The sequence below is a fragment of the Dipodomys ordii genome, unplaced genomic scaffold (genome assembly GCF_000151885.1).
Source record: "Dipodomys ordii isolate 6190 unplaced genomic scaffold, Dord_2.0 Scaffold101, whole genome shotgun sequence".
Classification (NCBI taxonomy): domain Eukaryota; kingdom Metazoa; phylum Chordata; class Mammalia; order Rodentia; family Heteromyidae; genus Dipodomys; species Dipodomys ordii.
In genome coordinates, this window is record NW_012267317.1 from 133,323 (window position 1) to 139,353 (window position 6,031).

The 6,031-nt window shown below is 55.6% G+C and overlaps 1 protein-coding gene across 1 annotated transcript in view; it reads right to left on the minus strand.

Annotated features, from left to right (window-relative positions):
- The window catches only part of Ube3c (ubiquitin protein ligase E3C), a 139,420-nt gene that overhangs the window by 126,250 nt on the left and 7,139 nt on the right, over positions 1-6,031 (minus strand). The window lies entirely within an intron of this gene.

A 6,031-nucleotide genomic window follows, 5' to 3' on the forward strand; every position in this document is an offset into this window, starting at 1 on the left:
ACGGTGACACGCGTGAGATCACACACAGGACACACACGGTGACACACGTGAGAGCACACACAGGACACACACGGTGACACGCGTGAGATCACACACAGGACACACACGGTGACACGCGTGAGATCACACAGGACACACGGTGACACGCGTGAGATCACACAGGACACACACGGTGACACGCGTGAGAGCTCACACAGGACACACACGGTGACACGCGTGAGAGCACACAGGACACACACGGTTACACGCGTGAGAGCTCACACAGGACACACACGGTGACACGCGTGAGAGCACACACAGGACACACACGGTGACACGCGTGAGATCACACAGGACACACGGTGACACGCGTGAGATCACACAGGACACACATGGTGACACGCGTGAGATCACACAGGACACACACGGTGACACGCGTGAGAGCACACAGGACACACATGGTGACACGCGTGAGATCACACACAGGAGTGTGGTCCTTGGTCCCATCATGCTCTCTGACAAAGCGAGGTGGTCAGACGCCCCTTCCTCGTGTCTCCAACGGAGCTGCAGGCCACTGTCCAAACCGGGGATGTCGCTGGGGCCAGGGCTCACGTCCATCATCCGAGCTACACAGAAAGCTGAGATCTGAGGATCACGGTTCAAAGCCAGCCCAGGCAGAAATGTCCATGAGACTTTTCTCTCCAATGAACCACCAAAAGTAGAGCCAAAATAGAACTGTGGCTCAAGTGGTAGAGCACCAGCCTTGAGTAAGAAAGCTCAAGGTCAGCGCCCAAGTCCTGAGCTCAAGTCCCAGGAGCGCCGCAACAAAACAAAACAAGAAGCCCTGGTGAATGCAAGCGGCTGCACTCAGAGCTGGCAGACTCACACTGGTAAACACCATTCTTCGCCAGGCGCTGAGGGCTCACGCCTATAACCCTAGCTGCTCCGGAGGCTGAGATCTGAGGATCCCAGTTCGAAGGTGGCCTGGGCAGAAAAGTCTGTGAGACTTTCCCATAAACTACTCAGAAAAAGCTGGAAGTGGCGCAGTGGCTCAAGCGGTAGAGTGCAACCTTGCACAAAGAGGCTGGGGGACAGTGCCAGGCCCTGAGTTCAAGACCCAGGACTAGGGGAAAAAAATAAAAAAAACAACAACTTTTCTAAATCCTTGTTAACACTTTTTTTTGAAAACAACAACAACTGTATCTTGTTTCTCAGGAGAAACAGGAAGGCTTGCAGAGGAAGCCACACGGGCGGCGTCCCTCACCCCACGTAGCCAGCGACCTTTGCCCCACGTGGCCTGTGGGCCTCACCCCCATGCACCCCGTGGCCCCCCACGTGGCACGTGGCCCTCATCCTCACGTGCCCATGGTCCCCACCCCACAGCCCATGGCCCTCACCCCACACGGCCCGTGGCCCTCACCCCACACGGCCCATGGCCCTCACCCCACACGGCCCGTGGCCCTCACCCCACACGGCCCGTGGCCCTCACCCCACACGGCCCGTGACCCTCACCCCACACCAAGTTCAGCATGGAGCCCAGCGTCATTTGTCACCAGCAGTTCCTAACTGTGGGGCACGGAAGACCAAGCGACCCTTTGTCAGCGGCCTGGGCGCAGGCACGCAGCCCTCCCTGGGTGAGATAAATCAAGGTCCTTAATGAACAAAGGCCGCACGATTGCCAGCGGTGGGTGAGTTCGTTGTGGGATCACAGAAGCTCCGTGTCTTACAATGAATGATTTCATCCTCGGGCGGGGCTCCCTGTCCAGGCCGGGCCGTCCGCGCGGCCTGTGATGGCTCTTTAATGATAATTGATGTACCTGGGAAGGTGTCAGCTGCGTCCAGCGCGGGCCGGGAGCCCCCAGCGCCTCTCCGCGACGCGGAGTTGATGAAACCCAAATTTATTAGGGTTATTAAACGTTATTAATTATTTGGCACCATGTAGATTTCATTTGTTCCATCCTTAATGAAAACTGACAGCTCTATATTTTTGGGTGTAAGAAGAGGGGTTTAGGTGGAAACGCTTCCGCCTCCCCGGCAGGCAGCGGCCTCTCCTATCTTCCCTGGTTCCTGCCCCGACCTTGCTCCTGGATCGATTTGGAATGCTTTTCCTGCAAACAAACAGGCCATTTGTCTTGTCCTGAGCTGCCGTTCCCAGCCTGTGTGGGAATTGGGCACGGGACGGCGGTCGGGCGGCCCACCAGCGGCCCCCACGGGAGGGCTCGCGGGCTGGGGAAGAAAAGCCCTCCATGCCCGACCGCGGGCGTTGGCCCCCCACCCTTCCTGCCCTGTGGCAGCGTGGCGGCCCCGGGCTGACCGTCAGCTCCGTCACCTTCAATGAAAGAAGTCTGGTGTGGGGCCACGTGTGTGTGCTGAGAGCCCTGCCAGCCTGTGTCCCCTGCCCCACGGCCAACAGGGACAAGCAACTGAGCACAGGGCCTGCCCCCCAAACGAGGTGTCGGCCGGGACCTCCGCCTACAGCAGGGTGTGGGCTTTCCCCAGAGCCAGGACCGGTGGACAGGAAGGCAGGGTGAGCGCTTCCCTGGGCGGCCACGTCCGCCGGACCCCACAGTCAGCACAAGGCTGTGTCGTGGGCAGACCCCATGTTCCCATGCTACGGGAGGACTCCATGATGCCTTTGAACTCATTTCTGCCCTGAAAACAAACTGGAAGAACACTGGCCATGTCCCTTCTTTTCTTTGGGTTGGAGGGAACGGAACGCTGCGAAGGAAGGGTGTGGGCACTGCAGGAGGTCGCTAGGCATTTTTTGGGCTCTAATTGGTTGATTTGGGGAGAGGAGAAGGCGACAGAGATCCATAAATACTCATTTTCTTACCCTAGGAATTGTAAAGCCAAGGGCTGGGAAGGTGGCTCAGTGGTAGAGCGCTTGCCTTGCATGCCTGAGGCCCTGAGTTCCATTCCTCAGCACCACATAAGCAGAAAAAGCCCCAAAGTGGTGCTGTAGCTCAAGTGGTGGAGCACTCGACTTGAGCTGAAGAGCTGAGGGACAGAGCCCAGGCCCAGAATTCAGGCCCATGACCGGACCCCCCCAAAAAAAAGAGAGAGAAAGAAATTGTAAAGCCACCCCACAAATTTAGCCAAGAGAATTTATTGCCATTATTATTTCTCAGTAGATGGTGGATAGATGGATGGACTGACAGATGAGCAAATAGATTCAGTAGAGAGAGATACAAAGATAGTATTTTCTTTCTTTCTTTCTTTTTTTGGGTCCGGTCGTGGGGCCTGAACTCTGGGCCTGGGCGTTGTCCCTCAGCTCTTCAGCTCAAGGCTAGTGCTCTACCACCTGAGCCACCTTCTGGCTTTTTCTGCTTATGTGGTGCTGAGGAATCGAACCCAGGGCCTCATGCATGCAAGGCAAGCACTCTACCACTGAGCTACCTTCCCAGCCCCAAAGACAGTACTTTCAAAGGCAACAAACTTTCTTTTCGATGGTCTACATAGAGAAAGAGAAATGAAACAAAAATGCAGGTAAATAATTGTATCATTCAGGCTGAAGCTAAGAAGCCAGCAGCTAGCAGAGCCAAGCCCCACTCTACCTCTCCTCCCTCCACCAACGCAGCCCAGATGAGGACGAGGAGGAACAGGAGGAGGAGGAGGATCAGGAGGCGGAGGAACAGGAGGTCCTTGGAGGAAGAGAGGAGGAGGAAGAGAGAGAGGAGGACATGGAGGAGCAAGAGGAAGAGGACGGGGAGGAGGAAGAGGCTTTCTTGAAGAAACTCATGGTATCTCTCTATGATCTCAGAACACAAAATGGTTCCAGGTCATACAATAGCCACATTGCTGGGGTTTCTCAATCTTGACACTAGTGATGTCTGCATGCACACATGTGCGTGTGCATTGTGTGTGTGTGCGCATGTGTGCATGCAGTATGCAGGGGTGTCAGTGCAGGGCTTGAACTCAGGACCTGGTATTCCCACGTGGCCTTTTTGATCAAGGCTACTGGTTTAGCACGTGAGTCACCTCTGCTTCTGGCTTTTTGCTGGTTATTTGGAGAAGAGTCTCTTGGGTTTGTCTGCCTAGGTTGGTTGTTTTTTCCCCCCAGGGCTGAGGACCGAACCCAGGGCCTTGCGCGCACCGGGCGGGCGCCCTTCCGCTGGGCTAGACCCCCAGCTCCCCCAGGTTGGTTTTGAACCACGATCCTCAGCTTTCAGCCTTATGAGTAGCTGGGACTAAAAGCATGAGCTAACGGTGTCTGGCTAGGAATTTCAGATACAAGAAAATTTTCCCTCTTAAATGGTGAGTATTTAAACATTTATTTATTCCTGCTTTCTAAAAACTTGCTTTTCATTGACAAATATAGAGAATGACAGGAGAATGACAATGATGTGTTTGGAGCCAGGCCTCAAAAATTAGGGGATCCAGAGTGAGTTTCATAGGTCATAGTGAAACCTATTCATTTGTACAGTTACTACAAACTAACAAAGAATCTCACTTATATAACTACACATTAATTAATAAATATATTACATTTAAAAACAATGATTTCTTTTCTTTTCTTTTCTTTTTGTCGGTCGTGGGGCTTGAACTCTGGGCCTGGGCGCTGTCCCTCAGCTCTTCAGCTCAAGGCGAGCGCTCTACCGCTTGAGCTACAGCATCACTTCCAGTTTTCTAGTGGTTTATTGGAGATAGGAGTCTCACGGTCTCTCCTGCCCGGGGTGGCTTTGAACCGAGATCCTCAGATCTCAGCCTCCTGAGTAGCTAGGATTACAGGCGTGAGCCACCAGCGCCCGGTGAAAACAATGATTTCTTATGTGTACCACAGTCCTCAATCTCAGTTTATATCCTGTCACCTGGACCTAAGGGGCTCTGTTGAGTCTGGGGACAGGCAAACGGCCTACCCTGGCTGCCACCCAGGGCTCTTGCTCCATTCTGCTCGGCCAGGGTCAGGGGCCAGGCACTGAACATGTCCTTGGCCTTTGTTCTGAAAAGTCACAGGCAGCTTTTGTGTGCTTGAGCACACACAGAGACAGGTACACAAACACACAGAGCTATACACACACATGTACACACACACACACACACACACAGAGCTCAAGTTTAGTGCTCTATCACTGGAGCCACAGCGCCACTTCTGGTTTTCTGGTGATTAATTTTAGATAAGAGTTTCAGAGACTTTCCTGCCTGGTCTAGCTTTGAAATGCAATCCTCAGATCTCAGCCTCCTGAGTTGCTAGGGTTACAGGCGTGAGCCACCGGCGCCCGGCTTACACTGGGGAATATTTAACTTCCCCGTTTCTATAACCCCACAGCAAACCACAGGTCCAAAATGTCCACAGCACTCACGTGGGCAGCGCAAGAGCTCTGCGCGCGGTCGGCAGGGGTTCTGGTGGGCAGCGCGAGAGCTGGGCGCCGGCCGGCGGGGGTTCTGGTGGGCAGCGCGAGAGCTGGGCGCCCAGCTGGCCGGGGTTCTGGTGGACAGCACGAGAGCTGGGCGCCGGCCGGCAGGGGTTCTGGTGGACAGGGCGAGAGCTAGGCGCCCGGCGGGGGTTCTGGTGGACAGGGCGAGAGCTGGGCGCCCAGCTGGCTGGGGTTCTGGTGGACAGCGCGAGAGCTGGGCGCCGGCCGGCCGGGGTTCTGGTGGACAGCGCGAGAGCTGGGCGCCGGCCGGCAGGGGTTCTGGTGGACAGGGCGAGAGCTGGGCGCCGGCCGGCGGGGTTCTGGTGATGACATTTGCTCACCTCAGGGTGTTAGTCCCAAAGGGCCCAGAAGCAACTGGAGGTTTGTCCCTCACCCCACCAGCCAGGGCAGGGATCATCACAGCCCCCCGCAGCTCAGAGGGGTGTACGCTCTGAAGAGGGTGCGGCAGCCACCCTAGTACGACCATGAGCTTGCAGAAGTCTGTTCAGAGAGAGCACACTCCTCCCTGAGGGCCTGTCATCGAGAGAAGACGTGTCACCTGGGGAAGTGACCTCGGGGAGGTGTGTCACCTGGGGGAGGTGTGTCACCTGGAGGAGGTGTGTCACGTGGAGGAGGTGTGTCACCTGGAGGAGGTGTGTCACGTGGAGGAGGTGTGTCATGTGGAGGAGGTGTGTCAC